Source organism: Pinus tabuliformis, chromosome 4_2, assembly GCF_031772625.1.
Source record: "Pinus tabuliformis cultivar Carrire ecotype Pingquan chromosome 4_2, CPIR1, whole genome shotgun sequence".
Classification (NCBI taxonomy): domain Eukaryota; kingdom Viridiplantae; phylum Streptophyta; class Pinopsida; order Pinales; family Pinaceae; genus Pinus; species Pinus tabuliformis.
Genome location: NC_142304.1, coordinates 168783822 through 168807448, shown reverse-complemented (window position 1 = coordinate 168807448; position 23627 = coordinate 168783822).

Here is a 23627-nt window from a genome sequence, read left to right as displayed (position 1 = left end):
GGACCTCATATGCACTGGTATCTCTGATTTGGAAATCCCTGTCAGCTAGGGGAAGGTGGTCGAGGTCTAAATTGGGAGTTCTGATAGGTCTAACATCCATGGCAACAGGGGAAGCCATAATCCAATTCTTGTGGATTTGAATTTGGCTTTAAAGGTTTATTAAGGGGTTTTTAAACGAAAACTGGAAACTTTCAGAAGGGTTTGGTTGTAGGCTTTTAAATTTAAATTAATTTTCAATTAATTTTACTTAATTAAAATACTTCAAGAGTGAACGTTTTCAAATTTTGAAAGGGGGTCTGGTAATTCGTTCACAAATACCTGGAGATGAGTGAATTATCTTCAAATTTGGAGTTTTGGATGACAACGGAAGGTTGAAAGGGCTCTGAGTGCTTTGAAGGTGGTCTCCGCCACTTCTTTGAGGACTAAAATGGGGTTACTTGGTAGTTTTCAGGTTGGCAGGTGTCACAGTGGTTTGCAGAGGTTCATAAAGAAAACGAGCGAAAGAGGCGAATAAGGGCTTCTCGGCCTTTTTATGGAGCAACGGTCACTTTTTGGAAGAAAATTTTATGAATGAATAGTAGGTGGTTTATCGGGTTGAGCGAGGAGGTGGTTTCCCAAGCCATCGCACCGCTTATGAGGGTTGGTCGGTATTTGAGAGGGGTCACCCGATCTACTCCAAATATCGACACATAGTAGTCGGGGTGCCAGGGAAAACCATTTTATCAGGTGGGTAAAGGTCGAACGTCAGGTGCGGCCGATATGACTGTGGACCGTCAGATGAGGGGATGTTGATCGGATGATATTCGGGCGAGGGAGGTGCGCGGGTGATAAGAGCATGGGTTTCGAGGGTGGGGGGGGGGAGTGATTTTAACTTTGGCGGTATGGGATTAATTCAAAGCTAATGAGGGGATTAATTAATCGGGCGAGGTTTAATGACGAGATTAACCCAACATTACTGAAAATTGGCAAGTTAAGCGAATTTTGTCGGGGGTATGAAGTAGGGGGTCAACTATGGTTTATAATTAAACTAAGTGTTGGGATATTTATATAAGGGATTTAATTAATATACGGGAAAAGAAATATGGGTATTTATATAACAAAGTTAAAAATGAATATGAAATGAGCGGCATGAGCATACCCTTAGCATAAATGTAAAATATGCACATTTTATTTCATACATTTGATACTTAGGATAACGTACCTTTGTGGGTTTTTTGAGTGAAAATAGAATTTGCATGGGGGTTTTCGCTTTTGCTATGCAAATGAAGTTTATCCTTAGGAAAAGCGGTTTTATTATGGTAATAAGGGGAAATGAATTTTATGAAGGGGATTCTACCACTTGATGTCCATAAGTCATTAAGCCGAGGGTCCAGTCCCACGAAAAGTCAGAGAAATTCTCTGAGCCTCTTTGACTTGAAGGATTTAAAGTGCTAGAATATACTTGTGGATAGGAAATTAGTAAGTAAGGGGAAAAATGAATAAAGGGGAGTTAATCATATTAACTTGCAAAGCTTTGTTTTTTCTTCCATAGTTGATCATACATATAGAAATATGTGTCTAATCATGATGCACGTGTTTTATTCCAATCAACTTTATACTTTAGCATCCTTTCTTCTACTTACCCATTGCTTACCCTACCATTTTTTCTTCATTTTATGTGGGTGAATTTAGGATAGCAAACCCTTATCATCCATTTTTTTTGAAAAGTAATCTATCTAATTCTAACCTTATATCATCCAAGGGCTTAGATTAAACTAATGAACTCCTTTTATTTTCTCTACCTATCTAATGATTTGCCAAGATTAAACTGTTTGGTCAGATTTTATTTTTCTAACTATAAACATAAAATTCAAAGCATGAAATAACCAAGATTAAATAGTATGATTACCATGGATTGTGGCATGAATAACAAGTTGCACACAATCATTATCATGCATAAAAGTAAATAGTAGTGGCATTTAGAATTGCACACTTTCATGGTCTCTTTTTGTTTTTGGGGTTCATATATTTTCATCTTTTGACCTTCTCTTTTTCCTTTTATGCTTTGATATTTATTTTAGGACATACCCTCTTTACATTTTTTAATTTTTTAATATGGAAAACATTTGCAGAAAGCAAAGGTATGTACAATATTACAAGGCTTAACCTTAGTCATTCAAAATTATGACTCCTATTGGTATAGGAACCTAACAGGTTACATCTAGGTCTAGATCTTCCATCATATTTAGAGGCATAATCCCCAAACTCATAGGACATAGAGTTTTTACAAGATCCCTTTACAAGCAATTTACTAGTATCTTCTACCCATATTGTGGATTATATGCTCACTTATACCAAATTAATATTATATCTTAAGATGATTTTGATTAGTATAGGAATGGGAATTCCAGTGGTGAACTGGATCAAGGGGTGCTTATCCTTGGCTTCCTTTGCTATTCAAATAAATCGATCAACTTCTATATTCTTCTATTTGGTTGCGGGACTAAGGAAAATGATAACAACCAACAAGAGAGAAGGTTCCGTCAAAGGGATAAAATGGGAAACTCCATCTCTTTACCACATATGTTATTTGTAGATGACATTATTATGTTTAGATTAGGGACTGAGAGAGAAGCTAGAAAGCACAAGGAAATCCTAGATGTGTGCAACAAAATTACAGGAATTTAGTGAATATTTTAATTTCTCGAGAGTGGAAGAACAATTAGAATGTGAGTACCTCCCTCTACCCATGTTCCTTGTGACAATGGAATTATATATTTAGGTTTTCATTCAAAAATGAATGATTTTAATCATACACATTGGTTTTGGCTCTATGAAAAAATAGATTACATCTAGTGCTATAGGTGGTTGTCTAGTGAAGGGAGGCTCATCGCCAAGTAAAACCAATTAAATGAAATATTCATATATTGGTTATCCATAGCCCATTAAAGGAATCCTGGAGAAGACACGAAAATTTCCTTTAGATAAGAAAAAGAGAAAAGGAGCATTCAATTTTTCATAGTGGCCCTAGCAGCATAGAAGCCATTGACAATGTTTCACAATGAAGATCTATAGGGAAAAATAATGCTCACCAATAGCCCCAAGATTAGTAGAAGATTGGATTAAAATAGATGTAGAGATATTCAGAGGAATTTTAATTGTTTTGGAAGGAAATGGTGAAAGAATTTTCTCCAATCAAGACTTCTGTGGGAGACTTTGGGATATCGAGTAGGGGGGGCATTTTCTCTTGAGTGAAGGAGAAACTACACCAAAACAACGACTCAACCTACATAATGATGGAGTCTCGCAATTGAGCCCTACAAAGCTCGAATTGTTTAATGCGGAGAAGAGTAAGAGTGATTGATTGAAATAAGCTCCTAAATGAAGTACTAACACATGCTTCTCTTTCAAGAAAGAGCCAAAATAAGCTTCCTGGATCAAGGTAAAAATAATATGTGGCTTTTGATCTACTCCATCCACGATATGCTCCCTCCACCACCCCTTACTTATGTTGGATCAACTTATGGATAAAAAACTACGAACATATTTCCCTTACTAGTCTATTCCATAATCTACCTCTAAATCTAATGCTCAATCTACTACTCATGCTTATTTAGTAGGAATCAACCATAAGGACACTACTTATGGGTAAGCCAATGGCTATGTTATTGACCCTACTGCTAGAAGCTACTGCTGTTGGATGGAGGGTATGATACCTATGGAACTGGGGAATCTGCTATAGACTAAAGTACTTTAGTCAAAAGAAATTTGATCATTCTACTATATATTATCTCATATTGCTAACAAATTATGTAAATCAACACTGTGAAATAATATAAAGTCATTTTATTTTACTTGTCTCTTCTTAACACAACAAAACTTGCTTTGATGAGTTTCAAGGTCTATATTCTTAAAATAAACAAAAGCATCAATCAAGCCTCTCTTTTTTTCTAAGACTCAAGTTTTTATAAGAATCAACAACTTGTCATTGTTTTTTTCTTCCATAAATCATTGTTGTGAGCTTACGATTGTAGACATATTGGGGTAGTTGATTTCCAACCGATACATATTTCCAAATTTCGTTTTTCACCCCTATGAAAAAACTAATAGATAACCTAATAGATAATTTCTTGCATAACAGACATAACTGGCTTACTTTTCCCTTCATTGCCTAAAATTAGGGCAATGTATCTAAGGTAATATCCATTTTTTAATGAAATGATACTAGAGTATCATAGTTGTGGACATTAATCAAATGAAGAGTTTTCAAACCTTCAAGTAAATAATATGAGGCCATTACACTTTAGATTTGGCACCAATACTTTGCAAACATATAGGGCCATGGATAAATTAGAATTCTTGAATGTTTGTAACTCATAAGACACACAAAAATCAGGTTCACTTTCTCCATTTATTATCATGAAATAATTTACTTTATGTAAGTTCAAGCAAAGACATTATTGAAAGTGGAGTCCATCATAAAAAAAACCATATATCTATTTCCTTATTTCCATTGCTCATTCCCTAACACACTGAATCTATACAATAGTCTGCAACACAATCTATCAAGCAAGCCTTAGACAAACATAAAAGAAAAGAACGCACGCTAATGTGACAATAGGGATCTCCAAATCGAACATTGCATTCAAGGAGTTTTGGTAAACCAGATTTGGAATCCATGATTAACTCAACATAGAGTAGCCCTACAAACATACAACCTCCTTTTGCCTCTATTTGCTTTTGACAACTCAACTTCCTTTGTCAAGGTTAGAGCTAGTGAATATGCCCCCATTCCTCCTATATTTGGACTTGTATCTCCTTCACTCACACATGCATGATCCTATGCCGAAATTAGAGGAAGAGCATTTTCACGATCAACAAGAGAAAAAAATGAAGTTTCATCTCCTTCAAGGAACAACCCCACAATAATCCGACGACGAGTTTGTTAGAGTCGGTCTAGTAGCCCTCCATCAGCGATCAAAGCTCTTTGCATTTGCATAAGTAGGTGTCTCATCAGTGTCATCTTATTGCATTCCATTAGGCATGCCATATCCCTGATGGAGGAGCTGGTGTCTTTATTCCCCTCTTGGCACTGCTGGATCAAGTTGTTTCAGTCATTAAACTTTTTCAAGGTTACTTGTCTTATCTTGAGGTCAAAATTTCTAGGTCTAGGGTTTAGGTCAAATTTGTCTTCAAGGTCATGTCTCTGAAGGTCAATAAGTGCCCAGCAAGCCAGAGGGATGATTTTCAAAGTGTTTCTTCGAAAGATTCTATCTTGTGCAGCTAATTTTCACCTTGGATTTAAAAACCCTATTTTTAAAGCCAAGGTCATTTCTCAAAATTTTGGAAAAATTGTAAAAATTCAAAATGATTCAAAGGACAGCATACAACCCTGGCTCCCTTTCCAGGACCCCTCAGAAGCTATCCCTGCAAAAAAATTATCAAGGAAAACATCAATTCAACCAATTTCAGGATAAAAGGAAACCAAAAAGTCAGCAGCATTCAAAGTTTAAAAAGTGTCATGAAAAACATTAGAATGTGGGCTGTGACATGAAATTTATTCAAAGCAAGGCTATAAAGGCTCTATTTCCCTCCATCAAGCTTCATTGTGCATCCAAGTGATAGAGAAATCAGTTGCAAGAGCGTTTGAGTGAATTCGGTGAGTTTGGGAGACGCGCGACCCGTCGAGACTGGCGCGCGACCCGTCAGACGAGCGCGACCCGTCAGGGCACCTCCGCCAGTGCAAATTTTATACGGGTGCGACCCGTCAGGCGCACACGACCTGTTGGGTGAGGCGCGCGACCCATCAGCGTTCCCTCTACACAAAACCACCAGCAAGCTGTCAAGGAACCACAAGTTTCTAAATTCTGCAAGGTAGGCCCTCAAATCATGAAAAATTATTGCTTGCTACAGTTCAAGAAGATCATGATTATATTTTTAAAGGTCTTCATTTTGCAAGTAAAAGTCTCCATTGTGCTTTTGGGCTTGAAATTGTCAAAATTGCTAGGGTTTATTATGCTGTTTTGAGGTATCCCTTTTCTTTCCTATTGTCCACCTCCCATTACATATTCCTTATCATTTTATTTAAATTTCCCTTCCAAATTTGCTAAGAGCCTTAAACCCTACCCCTCTCCCTAAGAAATCAAAAAAATTAAAACTAACCCTACCTCCCATAACATCCTTGTAAGTAAAAGTGTATAATGAGTATATGTAATGATTTTTCCCCTAAACTCCCTGTTTCATTATTATTCCCGATTTCCCTTTAAATTATCCCTTCCCTAACGTTTCCCTTGTGCTACTTGTCCCCTTAAAACAACATTTTAATCAGCAGTTTTCAAAGCAGAAACAACAATACATTTCAACCACTTTTCTCCTAAAATAATGTCAGAAACCGAAACCAATTATGAGCAAAGTGATGACCATGAGTCAGCTTCAGAGTTTGAGGTACAGAGGAGACCTCACAAGGGTGGAAAGAGCGGTCATCATAGGAGAGAGGAGCCCACCTCTTTAACCGATTTGCAGGCTTGTCCAATTGCAGTCTCATGTTTCCGTTATATGTCTTGTTATGAGTTTTGCGAGAGGATCTCTCAGATTCAGCATCACAGGGAGTTGGCTCGCTTGTTTGTTTTGCATTTGCATGATGGGCATGTGAACCTTGCAGGGGTGGATTTTACATTGACACCTGAGATGATTGCTCAAGCAACAGGGATACCAAATGTAGGAGAAGTGTGGAACAAGCGCAAAATATTGGACAGTGTTCAGTTTGAGCCTTACATCAAACCTGCATTTATGAGACAAGTGACGGGTGTATTTCCTTTCAGATTTTTGAGGAATGAGTATGCTCCTTTGATGAGGCTTATCATGCGCTATTTCACCTGTGAGGGCAGATTTTCACTTGTGTATTCATACCATATTCGCTTATTGATGCATTTCACACGGGTACGGATGATGAACATCCCGGTTTTCTTGTGCCAGAATATTGAGAGGATGGTGCCTTTGATGCAGAGGAAGAGCCCAGCACAACAATATAGGAGCCTCTATCATTATGGTTTGATTCAGCTTGTGGTCATACATCAGTTGGCTCAGCATGGCATCCCATGGGAGGAGTTTATCTCTCGTGAGTTCTTCACAGCACCACCACCACATCCTGAGATTGTTCATGAGGAGGGAGGACCATCACAGCAGCATGATATCCCTGAGGCTAGACATGTCAGTTCTCCTCCATTGGTCACTTATCAGAGAGGCCACAGGGCCCTATTTGCAGCAGCTAGGCGAGTATTTTCTCCACACCAGGTGGAAGGGGTCTCGCCTTCTTCATCAGCACCACGAGTGTTATCTCCACACCAGGTGGAAGGGGCCTCATCTCCGACAACAGCACAGGTATCAGAGAGGGGCAAACAGCCTAGGATTGATGAGGGACCATTAGGTGTTCCAGATATAGAGCTTGTTGATCTTGATATCAGTTCTCCTAGCCTAGAGTCAAAGGAGATCATTCAGCACCTTAGAGCTGAAAATGATGCATTGCAGAAGAGATTAGAAGGGGCACAATGGACCATCACCTACTTGGAGCAGCGCAACAAGCAACTTGAGGAGGAGCACACTCTAGATGAGTTGCGGAGGATCCATGAGGACCGCAACTTGGCTCGAAAGAGACCCGGCGATTTGGTACCCGTTGAGCGAGAGGCTATGCTTCTTCGGGTCAATGCTCATTTGGAGAGGTTGCTGGCCAAGGCCAACCAGGATAAGGACTTGCTCAGGAACATGAAAAATCATTATTGGGCGCGGATGCATGTATGCAAGGCAAAAATGAAAGTGCTCCAAAGGAAGTTGGCCAAAGCACAAAAACGAAGGAAAAGGCCCGACCCCCTCCACATCTTGGCTGAGGCTTCTTTGAAGGAGAATGATACTAGATAACTCAAACTCCAGCACAAATTCCAAAAAATTTTGAGTATTTTGGGTCATTTTTTATTTTTCTGGCAAAAAACAGGTTTTCCTCCCTGACGGGTCGCGCGCCGCGCGCGACCCTTTCGTTTGGCAACTCCATTTTGGAAAAACTCAGCATTTCTGGATTTTTCATGGAAAGTTACACTTGCTCAGCCATTACTAGGAAATTTCACCAAGTTTTGGGTCTCCAGAAAGTCAAAAAACAAGCAAAAAATGACTTTCTGCCACATTTTTGACACACAGAAAGCAGTCTTGGGAGATTGCAATTGTGGAGGGGCAAATGACAACCAAATTCAGCAATTCCACTTGGGTTAGAAAGTAGACATCCAGAACTTTCCAACAAGCCCACTCTTGCCTCATTTGGACACCTAGAAGTGCCTCAAAAGTGCCTCCAAAGGCGCGCGAACCGTCCAGGAATTGCGTGCGACCCATGAGGCAGTTTGTACAGGAAATCAACCTACAGCTCAGCAAAACGCAGTTTGACTGGATTTGATTTTTTGGGAGTTGATTTTCATCCTCCTTGCTATAAATGATGTAATTTTATGATGTTTAGGCACTTATTTATCTCTTCTAGAAGATTCATTCATCAGATAGGTAAAATGTAATGAATGAATTGGTTTCCTAGCTTATAGAGGCAAGTTGTTTTGATTGCCTAGTTTTCAGTGCTTAGTTTAGAATTGGTTGAAACAGCTCCTAGGATAGTGAGCTCGACCCCTAGAGGCAGGGAAAAATGTTAGATGGCCTATATTATGTACTTTCTTGCTCATTTTCATGGTTGGACTCTTGAGGGAGAAGCTCTTATTGTATTACTCACTGTATCTCTGCAATTTTTGGCAAAGGAAGACCAGGGTTTTGCAGTCCTTTTTGGAATTATTGTGGTCACATATATTGATGGTGTGTTTCTCTTTGTACTTGTAAGTGTGTTATGTGAATCATTTCCTTACTTTTCCTTATGCAAATTAGGCAAATGAAGTGTTAAAGTAGAATTCATGACTGTCATGCTCTGCTTTTAAGTTTGCTTAATATCAATGTTTTCAACTATTTAAGTGGAATTCAAGGTTATTGCTTGCTCTCATTAACTCCTCACCAGTCATTCTCATCCATTCATCTCTATCAAAGGCATCAATACTGTTTCCTACCTTGCCCCAAAGAACCCCCTTCGAAAACTGTGTCCAATCCTCGCACCCGAAATTTCCATTCCCCAATTTTCCACCAAAACTTTAAAAATCCCAAATTTAAACCTTTTGATCAGTTTACTAGCCTAAAATCAGTGTTTCCCTATTGGTCATCTCGCTCATTGAAGATCTTTACTGAGATAGACTGGAGAGAGCCCTCTCCTGCCCCGTAGGGCTAGCTACGAGGCTAAGTGGTTTGATGTTGCCTTGGAGTTTACCTTTTTCAGCCTGAGGTGAAATTCCAAGTGCTAACAGAGTTGACCCAAGACTTCCTTTTACAAGCCTACTATCAACTGCATCATATGCTTCCTCAAGGGTATTTTTAACAACTCCCCTCCCATAAGCCAAGCCATCCTCTTTCATAACAATAGGTGCCCCTTCTTTTTGTATATAGCTTTTTTTGATCTAAGGCATTGGTAAAACTTTGGTACCACAAAGAGATCAAGCAAAAATTTAGAGACTGATTCCAAGACAATATTTCTTAACCAGTAAGTCTATTTTGCAATTGAAAATTTTTGCATGTCATAACTTTAAGATCAAGATCAAGATCTATGTTGTCATATTCATATAGTTTGATTATTCTATCGAGTAAATGAGAAAATAACCAGATGGAAACAACATTTGGCTAGAGAACCTTGGTTGTAAGGAAACCATACTTGTCACACAATGTATGAATGAAATCCTTTGAGCCCTCCCAAGTCATAAGTTTTGGTGAAGGGACAAAATTAGGGATTCTCGCTTTAAGGAGATCATTTAAGATGTAGTAACATCAACAATAGGGTTATAGGTAAACAAAAAATATGGGAGAATGAGGATGATGATGGTAGAGAAAGGGGAGCGACAGACACATATGTAGAGTCGTGATTGAAGAATAGTTGATGAATCATTTATAAAAAACAATTTCCTACAAAATGAGTGGATACAACTATTAGTAACCTATTTATTTTCATGGATGGTGATTATTTTATTTGGACTTCAACAATGTTTATGTTTTGAATGTACAAATGAAGAAGCCAAAATAACAAAGAAGACTAAAAATGAAGACATAGAGAAAAGAACCTACAAGAGAGAGAAGTGATCTGAAAATGGGGCACTTAGGCTTCTTGTCTAACTTACAAGAACCTCTCCCACTTCCAAAGCTTAAATATTCCCAAGTCTATAACAACAATTAAAACAACATATACAATGCAGCAATAAAGCACACACACAGAACCAAAACTCTTGGGCTACATCTCCTTGAGCTCTAGTCAACTCAACTAGGCTCTCTGGGATTATGGTCTAAGTTATTTTACAATCTCCATGCTCAATTCCACTGGTTTACACAGAACACAATGGCTTCAGAACACCATCTTATTCCCTGGCTCTGAATCTCTCGGCTTTCTAGCTCTAGGCTCTTGCTCCAACTTTGGCTCTAGCTCTCAGCTCTGGCTCTGGCTCTTTGGATTTGGCTTCTTTGGCTTTGGCTTTCTCCAACTTTTAGCTCTCTGGATTTTTATTTGACCTCCAAGTGACTCCAAAGACTCCGTCAGCTGCTCTGCGCATTAGCTTTTTCTTTCTTTGCTCCTGCTTGCTCTCCATTGAGCTCTCTGCCTCCTTTGAGGTAGTTTTTCCAGCTTTTTGGCTACCCTAGCTATTTCTCTATGTTTCATTATCCCTCTGCGGCTCTGCGGCTTCTCTGCTCCCTATTAGTTAGACTAGCCATCTCACTCTGCAGCTCCGTGGCTTCAAAATGAATCATTGCTTGTAAAAACACCTGCTGCAACGTGGCATGATGATCAAGAGTGGTTACAGAAGGAATCAAGGCCGTTTCATAGGCAAAAACCCGAAAACTGAGAAAAATCCATTATACAGAGTTTTCTGGAAAATACACTATCGGACGTGAAATTCCATTCAATTGCCCCTAAAATCCCTATCGGGTCTGCCATTAGGCAATATATCGCATCGCATTAGTGTATTGGACAAAATTCCAAATACGCGGGAAATGATGAAAAACCAGACAAAATTCGTCCTATCAGACTTGAAATATTATCGCAATCGCCCTAAAATCACATCAGGTCCAGCTTTGGCTGCTATCGCAATCCCCACCATCGATCTGGGTGATCTCTGATCAACAGTCGATATCCAATTTCGGGCGGCTTAGCAGTACGGAGGTTACCTGCCAAAAAAGGCAGTTTTCCTCTCTCCTCCACCAGCCACATGTCGACCAGTGTGTGGGCTCGGGTGGAGCCAACCCAATACTACTTTCTGCTTGAGGCCCGCCCGAAATCCACCTTTAGGGAACTCAAATTTTATGAATGCGCCTATAATTCCCCTTCGGGTCCAACTTTATTGCATCAGGCGTTTTTCCTTTGTATTTTGATTTTTACACAAAAGATCATTAATACATAGAAACCCGACATACATCGGATCTTAAAATTTATAGTGCCCTACATATAAAATCCATCGGGTCCAGCGTTATCACCCCTTTTTCATTGCTGCAAGGCGACGTTGTGATGCGATATATCGCAATCACAAGTCGCATTGGCCTAGGGTCTGTCCTTTGCCTCGTGGCATCGCTGATGCCGATCCATCGATATCGGCGACCATAATATCGCTCGGCTTGGGGTCTTGACATCGAACATAGGCCTATCTCCGACCCGATATATCGGAAATCGGCAATTGGGGGTTTCTCCCCTTTCCACTTAAGTCTACCTTTGGACCTCCTTGTTATAGACATTTTTGGACACTGCAACCCCAATCATAATTGTCCATAAACCAAGGGCTCTTAAGTCCCTAAAAGTGTTGTTCCAACCCCTAAAAGAACAAGGTCAACTGATTACATCATCTCCCAGAAGTTCTCCACGAAAAACTACTCAGAAATGGTCAAAACTGGACCATACTGATTGCTCAGTGCTGAGGGTGCGATGCATCCCACCTAAATGCACATGGGAGGTGTGATGCATACTGAAAATCCCTTCTATAGGGTGCGATGGACGAGAATAGACAAGTGGAAGAGACAGTTTGTGAGGTGGATGATCATGGAATCTTCCAGAAACTTCTCCTGTGACACTTACCTCTCAGAATCGCCCAAGGATGAGTAAGAGATCAATGAGATCTCCAAGTGGAAACAAGAACTATCAGAGAGAAGACACTAATCAAAAACCCAGAGCTGACTCACACCTATGCAAATATCTATATATAGATCTCTCATCCCAGAGATCCAGAGGTTGGAGGCTGGAATTTTGTATCTTGTAAGGAAGTGCTGCTGGTTTCTTGGTGTAACATCATAGTGTTGGGTGATCTAAGTTTTTCATGAGGTGAAGAAGGGCTTTCTTGCTGAGAGGATGATGCTGGGTCAGAACAATTGGTTGTAATCCTCTTTGCTATTCTTGATTATTAATAAAGCTATTCAAGTTTTCCTCCATATTCTTGTATGATTGATGATATATGAATTTGTGTAGTCAATATATATCTGGTCCTATATTGTTTATGATAGTAGATCTATGTTCTTGGATAGTGTTATGCTGCTTTGATTCTACAGGTGCTCTTTGAAGCTAGGTAGACTAGGAAGCGAGTGGCAAAGATATATCATAAGGGAGAGGAATCAAGCAAGGAACCAAGCGCAAGACAGATGTTGGTCTCCTTCTTTCCCCTCTTATCTACTTCTCATAAAGGAAAACGAAATTGGTTTTAGTTTGTTTGTTTCTAAGGTAGCTACCAGCGTTAGTGGGACTAGTATCTCTGCATAGACACTAGATTTCCCGATAACAAAATGGCGACTCCGCTGAGGAACAAACCCAGAACCTCTGGTTTCACAGAATCTCTGGGGATCACCTGAAAAATCTTCTGCAAACCCTTCTGGAGATAAGAAACCAAATCGTCCATGTCTTATATGTGATGAGGATCATTGGACAAGAGATTGTCCATATAAAGCTGAGCTTAGAAAATTCTTCAAGAATTCAAAAACCTCGGCGGTATTAACTGATCCGTTTCCAAATCCAGGAATAAATCTGGTTGCTAGTGACAATGCTTCCCCGTCCCAAGTGTTGATGTTGTCGGTTTCGAAACAGCAGGAATAAATATTATAGGAATCCACAGCTGTCGAACAACAAGGATAAAGATCAACCTAGTAGTTTGACAACAACTTCGACAGAAGTTGCGCTGCCCATCATTCCAGAGCTAATAATAAAACCACCAAAGGGAGTAGTACACAAGTCTACATTTAATCCTCATGCCCGAGCACCACAACATTATAATATAGTGGAAGATTTGGCCCAATCGCCATCTGCTATGTCGACACTTGAGGTACTGCAAAATTGCCCCTCCCAAAAGCAGACTTTATTATCAGCAATAGGTGGGATAGACCCAAAGGATTCTAATCTTGTGTCCTTTAATCACAAAGGATATGATCCTCAGTTACCAGCTCAACTAGCTTTCCTCATTCAAGTGAAAGCCCTCAACAAAACTGTTCATCGAACAATTATTGATGAGGGGGCATCTACATGTATTATGTCGATGAGTTGCTGGAAAACTTTAGGATCTCCAACCTTGTCGCGATCTTCGACGACATTAAAAGCATATGATCAATGAACATATACCCCATACGGGATTTTAAGTAACTTGCAAGTTGAACTGGGGGACAAAACAATAGAAATTGATGTTGAAGTAATCGACGGAAACCTCGATTACAACATCCTACTGGGAAGGCCCTAGATATATGCCATGGCTGCAGTTGTGTCGACCTACTTTAGGAAGATTGCATTTCCCTTCCAAGGAGGAATTATAATCGTCGACCAACAAACATTTCTCCCCAATAGTTCACAAGTTACGAGAAGCATTCCAATGATCCATGGAAGCAATCATTCGCTTCAAAATATTGGAGTAGGCCTCCTAAAAGACCCTGCCTTAATGGGTAATTTTGCCCTATCGCCTCCGAGTAATTTGGCGGAAGCGGCCACAGTGGAAACTTGCAATATGAAATCTTCTATATCTAATGGATTCGGAAGATTCCTAAACATTTTGTCAGCATGGATCATCGCCATTTTAGAAATATTGTAGCAATCAATTTTCTTGGCCTGGGGGGCAAACCCAAATCAACGCTCATCGAGTGTTTGGATAGAAAGGTCTAAGGAATATGGCACCTCTTCAGATCCTTGGTCACATGTACATTCTACAGATGAAGGAATCATTCAATCAATGATGATAGGAGAGGCACCATGGGAAGATTACCACCATCGCTCCCATCTTCCAGATTACCACGACGATTATTCCAGCAACCTTAATCATCCTTCAGTTTTGGATTTTCTATCAAATACTGTAAATACGGTGGATTCCGAGGATGGTTCTTATCTCGTGTCAACCTCGTTAAAAAATGAAACAAGGAGTCATGAGGATAGTACTTTTACTATGTCAACCTCATTAAAAAATGAAACAAATCCCTTTCCAAATCTCAAAGGTAAACCTTCATTCCAACTGTTATCACTGAAAAGATTTCAAAGGAAAAGGGTAAGGTAAGGGAGAATTGGTCTTGGTTATTCTCATACTCCTTTCATGCATAAGAAGAAATTGGAAAACTTAGGGTCAGCATACATCAGAGTTCTTTGAAGGCTCAAGCAAGGCATGTAAGGTAATCCTAAATTTTGATATAGATTACATTTTGAAAGTTTTCCTTGAAGAATGGTGTTTATTATATTCAGTTTTGAACAAGCTTCATGACATGTGGAGAAAGCCATTTCAAGAAAAAGAAAGACTCAAAAAGGTTAAATTTTGGTCTTAAAGCTGTGTTTTGAAATTACACAGCAGTTTCGTAGCGCGCTACGAAACTGCTGTAAGTGATGCCTAATGCACAGCAGTTTTGTAGCGCGCTACGAAACTGCTGTAGCTGCATATTGTGATTTGATGGATCATTTTTGTAAGGCAAAAGGATATCTTTTTGAGGATGGGCAGCTGAAAGGGATTACTTACAAGGTATAAACATCAAGCAAAGGCAAAACAAGGACAGGAAGGACATTCATGAACTCTAAACTCTATGTTATGAAAATGGTCATTATCTCATAGTTAGTATTGATTCATAATGCTCCAGGCGCCATTAAAGAATTTTTGTCTTAGCACAAGTATTTGAGCAGGGTATATGGTTGATTTAATGCATTTCATGTGGTTAAAGAGACAGCATGGTCAGCAGAAGGATTCGAAGATGAACATAAGAATGAAACTCTAAAAAGGAGGAGTTTTGTTTCCCTGTTTTTACTAGTCAACTTCTATAAGAGTTTCTGAGCAGTGGAAAACTACTCTCTAAAAAGTGAAAGAGGTTTTCATTCCTAAGATACTAAAGTGAAAAAACCTCTTCCACTTTCTTCAAATTGATTATGAGCTGGGAGAAAAGGGTGACCAAAGTTGCGCTACGAAACTGCTGTAGGTGCAGTTTTTCATCTCCTGTTTGACAACTGTTTTTCAAAGACTTATTTTGGGCGGTAGGAACGATGTTTCAAAAAACCAAGAGAGGTTTTTATTCATCATGGAATTATTCAAAAAAGCCTCCTTCAGTTTCCTCAAATTCATTATGAGATGGGAGAAACAGGTGATCAAAGTTGCGCTAAAAAACTGTTGTAGGTGCAATTTTTCAAAGAATCAAAATTTCCTGTTTTACACGTGTTCTTCAAGGATCGATTATAGGCAGCTGGAGTAGTGTTTAAAAAAAAAAAAGAGGTTTTTGTTCAGCATGGATTTTTTCACAAAAACCTCCTTCAATTTTTCCAAATACATTTTGTACGATAAGTTATGACCTCTGTCCCAAGACCTATTTTTCAGCCAGAACAAAGCAAGGGACAGTTTCCTGTTTGACACGTGTTTTTCAAGGACAGATTCTGAACAGCTGGAGGAATGTTTTAAAAAACCAGGAGAGGTTTTTGTTCTAGACAACATGGGCTACAAAAACCTCCTTCCGTTTCGTAAAATGTGTCATGGATGAGGAGATAAAGGCTCTGTACCACGTGCCATTTTCAGGGATTCTAAACCTAAAAACAAGGAAACATGTTCCCTAATTTCTAGGGTTTGTCTTCAGCAGTCAGATGACCACGTGGGAGGCTTCATCAAATTCGACTTCATGGAGTCTTAGGTGTCAAAGAATGTTTTAAATGTTTAGATAAGGTTGTTTTAGTCATAATAAGGAGTTACACTCCTAGTTGTATTAGGTCACTAGCACTCCTAGTTAACAGCTAGTTCTAATTAATGGTTTGTTTTATGGTTAGAATAGGTGTCACTGATGGCAAATTCGAATTCTCTTGATGAGAGATGATGGAATCCTAATTGTAAATGATTTATATAGAGCAAGAGGTCGAATTAGCAAAGGGTTGGAGACTTTTTGGCTCAGCTGCTGCTCTATGTGCAGACTGTGTATCTTTTTAACCTAATGCAGATTTCTACTTAGACAACTCAAGATTCATGAAGAGTTCTTGTATGTTCTTTTTATGATGGCATATTCCAATAATTACATTGCAGTGGTGTTTACTTATGATACTCAAAATTCATCACTGATGCTCTGACTTCCTTCATAGATAAACTTACTATGTTTCACTGTTTTGTATTGTCATTTCTACACTCGAACTCTATAATGCCTTGACTTCCATGCTAGGTAGAATGCTTTGACTTCACTACTCAGGATTCATGAAGGATTTCTTATATTCAGAATGAATGTTGTCCTTTCCTTAGTTTTGTTTACAGTTGCATAGGTGTACAATCACTCAGAATTCACTGATTGTGCTCTGACTTCTTGTGTGCACTTATGAGCTGTGGTTCCATATGTGTGTTGTGTTCTGAATATTCAAATGCTGAATGCCCTGACTTCATGTTAAGCTGATCTTGTTGTGGTACTGAAACATACTTTGACTCCATAGCCCAATGGTAGCCAGCCTTCATCTTTCAACCTATAAACATATACAATTACAAACCATAGAGTTAGCCATCTATTCATATATTTAATCTAAATCATTAACCCTTTGAGAGAGCCCTCTCAGGCCGAGGAGGCTAAGCCTTAGCTAAAAGATTGGTTTGAAATAGTTACACCGAGATAGTCTGATCAGTAGCCTATCAGGGTCCTATTTTGTTGATAACACCAACCACCAAGTTGAATGCAATGAAGCTTGCGGGGCACGCACCTTGATTTGCGTTATTATGCTGGGGGCATGCAAACTTATCACGAGCAGTGTTACCGCAGGGTTAAAGCTCGTTAAAAAATAAACCCGCCTCAAGCAGTTTTAACGCGGAATTCAAGCTCGTTAAAAAATAAACATAAGCAATGAGAAAATGTTCCCCCAGAGTTTAAGCTCATTAAAAAATGAACCAATTTCCGGTAAATAACCATCGTGAATGTATTATCATCAGCCTTTGAAGCCTTGGTCGTGTTCTCATCATCACCTCCACTCTATTTTGGCCGATCATTCACCTCCATTTGATTGTTTACCCTTTTTGAGGAACAGCTGCGAAGAGTGATCCTGTTAGCCATCCTTGTGACACTGCCGTGATTGGAAAATTCCAAACCTTACCTGGAATTAGCTGCTACCCAAATTTATCACTCGTTCCTCAAAAAACGAGTCTCCTTTAAGCTCTTTTCAACTGACTCGTAAAATATGAAAAGATTGCCGAGTAATTGGCCTCTCCAGCTCGTTAAAGTGACCGGAAGTGCTATCCATCCTTTAGATTTTAATCTTTTTGGACTTGAGGGATTATTACAAAAAAATATTGAGCGCTTGTTTTGTTTGGCTCGTTAAAAGTACCGAAAATTCATCCCTTTTGTATTGTTTTATAATTTTTCGGACTCAAAGGATTATATGACGAAAAATGATTATTGGAGTTTTCTTTACGTCCCTTTTCAGACTCTGTAAAATTGAAAAGGACCGAGTTATCTTTGTCGTTAAACTCGTTAAAACCGAATAGCGACAAACTTGTCCGTATAGACAAGAACGAGTTTCACTATCACTAGGCTCGTTAAAACATAGTGATGGGTTTTCCCGAAGGGTAAATTATAGAACAAGCATATGTTATCCTCCTCAAGCTTGAAAAAAATAAAGAGGTACTAATCAGCAATGACTGGGGAAAAATTCGGAAGAAAACTTGAAGAAACTTTATTGGTAGCAAGTCGCTCTTGAACATGACACTTTCACTCCGCATCCGAGTCGGGTTGGGTTGTTCTGTTCACTGGTCATATCACCATTGGTCCATCACACCATCCATATTTGGGGTTAACGCTACCAATCCATCATGTCAGTGTCACCAATATGTTCAAGAGAAGCTCAGAGAATTCACCTGTGTCACATCCACTGCAATACATTTACACCCCATTCTTTCATGACCACCACCCTGAATCTTATGCCGTCAGATCATTTTCACCTCCATTAAAATCATTTGCTCCATTCTGTGTCATTGATGTGAGATTCACTAAGGCCCTCCTTTGATGGATCACTTCTTGTCGACATCAGATCACTATCCGAGAAGTCGATATAGGAACAACCCTTTCAGTACTTTGAAGCTTGCATGCCTAAATGGCAAGTTTCTCACTTCCGGCGACAGTTTTATATCAATGGCCTTCGACCGAAATATTTTGCGTGGTGTTCGATGCCAAGTCCCTTATTCACACCACATGAGTTGTACTGTAGTACCTTTAGGGTCATCATCATTATCGATGACTCCTCTCGCGCCTGTTAACAGCTTACATCACTGGCTGGTAATCAGGCGATGTCTTTCCATGTTCGACTCCAGGACATCTCTCACATGGATCGACTTGTACTTTGAGTGAAGATCGAACGAGATTGAAGACCGCGGATCTAGTTTCATCCATCTGGGCTACGATATATATTCAAGAAAATAAAGACATCAAATGTACATCATTGCTGCACAGATAATCATCCAATCCAAGGGATGATGGCTCTACCAGAATCATCAGTCTGCACACAGACGATTGTCTGTCTTATGTACATGAAAATGAATTTATAAAGCTGAGCATGGGAATGCCCGCCTCAGCTAGATCATGAAAATTTTATGAAGATAATGTGTTGTATTGTATCTTATTACAGGTCGCCTTCCAGCTTGAAAAAACTTCGGATCCCCATGATAAAGCATTTCACCCGACATCAAAAAAGATTAACGACCTCATGCTTTAGGGGGCAACTGTTATAGACATTTTTGGGCACTGCAACCCCAATCATAAATGTCCATAAACCAAGGGCTCTTAAGTCCCTAAAAGTGTTGTTCCAACCCCTAAAATAACAAGGTCAACTGATTACATCATCTCCCAGAAGTTCTCCACGAAAAACTACTCAGAAATGGTCAAAACTGGACCATACTGATTGCTCAATGCTGAGGGTGCGATGCATCCCACCTAAATGCACACGGGAGGTGCGATGCATACTGAAAAACCCTTCTATAGGGTGCGGTGTGTTAGTGTCAGTCTTTCCAGCCTTCCTCCAGTGATCAAATGTGCTCTTACAAAGTGATTTTGAAGTGTCAAGGTCAAATTTTGTCATTTCAAAGAGTTTTCAAGCAAAATTTGGTCACTAGGAATTAGGTCTAGGGTTTGCCCAAATGTCAGTCCATGTCACCATTCAGCTGAGTTTATCATCATTCGTAGGGTTGTCATTATCATGTCAGTGTCTAATGAGTCATTTTACACCTTGTTCATGCTTCATGTTGCGCCCAGGCAAGGTCATTTCCCTCTCCTAGGGTTTTGAAGGCAATTTCTCTTGGATGGTCAAATCACCGGCAAAACTTGTTTCCTGATGTTCATACACCTTCCCCTATCCTTAAAGTACCTTATCAAACACTTCCCATCCCTTAGATCCGCCAAATTCCTCATTTTTGCACAAACCCTAGTTTCTAGCTACAACCTGGCAATTTTCTAGGTTTGGCCTGTGTTTTGTCCTTTTCGACCCCTTCCCCTCACTCAATCTCTGAGATTCCACTTTCCCCTGCTTCCTAACATCCCTCCCCACTCCCAAAAATTTCCCCAAGAATTTAGAAGCCCTCTATCCCCTTCATTTCGCTCCATTTCGACAAAATCCCTTGTTTCACACATCGGGATAAGTTTCACTCAAAAGCTGTTTCTGAGCAATCAAAGATGAATTTTGCAAAACTGAGAGAGGTTTTTGTCCACAACATGACAAGGAAGAAAAACCTCTTTCACTTTTTACACAGGTGTCATGGTTTGAGAGAAATGTCAAAAATACCGGCGAGAACGAAGGTGCTCCAAGGATGGTTGGCCAAAGCACAAAAACGAAGGAAAACGCCCGATCCACTCCAAATTTTGGGCAAAGCCTCTTTGACTGAGCATGTTACTTGATTGGGGACTCCCAGCCCAAATTTCAAGAAATTTGGAGAAAATTTTGTCATTTGTGAATTTTTTGTGCAATTTTACAGGTTTTGGCCGTTGGAGTGGTTTCACTCCGCACGCGACCACTAGGGGGGACAGCTCAGAATGAGAAAAACTTTGCATTTTTGGAATTTTCATGCAAAAAGACACTTGCCTATGCATGGGGTCAAGTTTTTATGGAGATTTGGGCCTCCAAAAGCTCAAAATACATGCAAATTTTGACTTTCTGCCCACTTTTTGAGTTGCAGAAAGCTGTCTTGGGAGAAATGACGTTTGAGGGGTCAAATCAACTCCAAATTCAGAAATTCCAGTGGGGTTGGAAAGTAGACTCACAGACCTTTCCAATGAACTATCTTGCACCTGCTTTGGACACCAGGAAGGCCCTCAAACACAGCTGCCAATGTGCGCGACCACTCCAAGGGAGGGGCGCGACCACTCAGGGAAATTTCACCATTTTGACTATTTCGGCCTGCAAAACACTGTTTTTACTGTGGTTGACTTTTGATGTATGTAAATGATGGATTGTTGGGTAATTTTCATGGCACATGGATACATTTACTCTCCTTTAACACTTCTAGAAGTTTCCTTGATGTAAATAGTGAATATTAAATGCATGGATGGGTTACCTAAGTTTTAGAGGCAAGTTGTTTTGACTGCCTATTATCTAGTGCTCAGTTTAGAATTAGTTCAAACTGCTCCTAGGAAGCTGAGCTCGACCCCTAGAGGTGGGGAAAGGAGTTAGATGATCTATATTATGCCTTCTCTTTCTCATTTTCATGGTTGGACTCTTGAGGGAGAAGCTCTATTGTATATTTTACTTGTATCTCTGCAATTTGAGGAAAAGGAAGGCCAGGGTTTTGCAGACATCATTGTGGATTCTTGTGGATTATTGTGTTGATGGTGTGTTTCCTACTTGTCATTGTAAGTGTGTTTATGTGTTCCATCTCTTATTCTATTGCTGCCAATTAAACAAAAGAAGTGATAAAGTTTGAATTCATGCATGCCATGCTCAGCTTTCAATTTTGTTTAATATTTATGTTTTCCACTGTCTAAAGAGGATTCAAAGTCATTGTTTGCCCTCTTTAGCTCCCTCTCTTTCTTCCTTGATCATCCATCTCAGCTTAAGGCATCAGCACAAACTCCTTCCTTGCCCCAAAGACCCACCTGCAAAAAACTGAGCTCAATCCCCACACCCTGAATTGCACTCCCTCCAATTGCCACCAAAAACCCCAAAAACTTTAAATCAACCCTCCTTATCAGTTTACTAGCCTAATATCAGTGTTCCTAATTGGGTCAGCTCATCCTATTGAAAGATCTACCGAGTTTGACCGGAGAGAGCCTTCTCATACCCCATAGGGCTAGCTACGAGGTGAAATGGTTTGATGTTGCCTTGAAGGTTTACCTTCCTCAGCCTAGGGTGAAATCTCAAGCGCTAACACGGTGGACGAGAATAGACAAGTGGCAGAGACAATTTGCGAGGTGGATGATCATGGAATCTTCTAGAAACTTCTCCTGTGACACTTGCCTCTCAGAATCGCCCAAGGATGAGTAAGAGATCAATGAGATCTCCAAGTGGAAACAAGAACTATCAGAGAGAAGACACTAATCAAAAACCCAGTGCTGACTCACACCTCTGCAAATATCTATATATAGATCTCTCATCCTAGAGATCCAGAGGTTGGAGGCTGGAATTTTGTATCTTGTAAGGAAGTGCTGCTGGTTTCTTGGTGAAGAAGGGCTTTCTTGCTGAGAGGATGACGTTGGGTCAGAACAATTGGTTGTAATCCTCTTTGTTATTCTTGATTATTAATAAAGTTATTTAAGTTTTCCTCCATATTCTTGTATGATTGATGATATATGCATTTGTGTGGTCAATATATATTTGGGCCTATATTGTTTATGATAGTAGATCTCTGTTCTTGGATAGTGTTATGCTGCTTTGATTCTATAGGTGCTCTTTGAAGCTAGGTAGACTAGGAAGCGAGTGGCAAAGATCTATCAGAAGGGAGAAGAATCAAGCAAGGAACCAAGCGCAAGACAAAGGTTGGTCTCCTTCTTTCCCCTCTTATCTACTTCTCATAAAGGAAAACGAAATTGGTTTTAGTTTGTTTGTTTCTAAGGTAGCTACCAGCCTTAGTGGGACTAGCAGCTTTGCAAAGACACCAGATTTCCTGATAACACTCCTTCGATGTGATTTCCCTTTTTAAGGGTTTTTTTTTCCATTTTTAGCGGATTTTGCCTCTTTTTCCAAAGAACCAAGGGCATCTTCTTTCTGCGATAACTTCTGTATCCTAAGTCCATTTTCGCCCATTCAAGTTGCAATAGATTTAGAAAGAAAAGATCTCTGCAATGGGGCTATTTCTAGGAAATTATTTGGACTTTCATTTTCCTCTATGAGGAACACTTAGACTTAGGAATCCAAAATCCATTTTCGATCATGCCTTCCCACTAAAATAACTTTTGGTCTCCAAAAGACTGATATACTGATCTAAAGTAAATGAGAGTAACAACACCCTCTTCTTTTAGCCTCCATACACTTGCCTTACATAGTGCCTCTGAACCAAAGCCTTTGACCACTTTCCTTCCTAGATATGCTGGTCCTCCTGGGAAGAACTGTCTTCCTCCTTGCCTTCCTGCAGAACTCCTGCTGAAATGGGCACAAAAGGTAGTTTTAACTTCTCTGCCTTGATCATTGATCCAAGGCGGCTCAAAAAAATGTGAAGTGCACCTTCTCCACAAAATTCTCATTTGTACTTATTTGAAAAGCTGTGGACGACAACTGTTAACAACAACAGAAACACAGATAACAACTGGATGGCCTAAACTCCTGCTTCAACAAAAGAAATAAATTTCACATCTTGTGAAGACCTCCCTGTCTTACATCTGCATACAAATGATGGACTAAATAACAAGCTCAACAAACATGCCTTTAAAACAAATGACCTTTCAAATCAAGCATGTAGAAAAAGACCATTGGGACTCTTTTTCAAAAGATGAAACACTTCATTATTATCTCCATCTTGGAGACCATGTTAACTTCTCCCAAGTCAACATTGCATCACATGCATGTCAAAGTAATCAACCCTACAAGTCAATTACACATACATGTTCAAAACAAGGAAAACATCAACATCCCTGTGTCCATGCACATCATGCTCATGCATGAATTTCATCTTTCAACTTTCACTTAA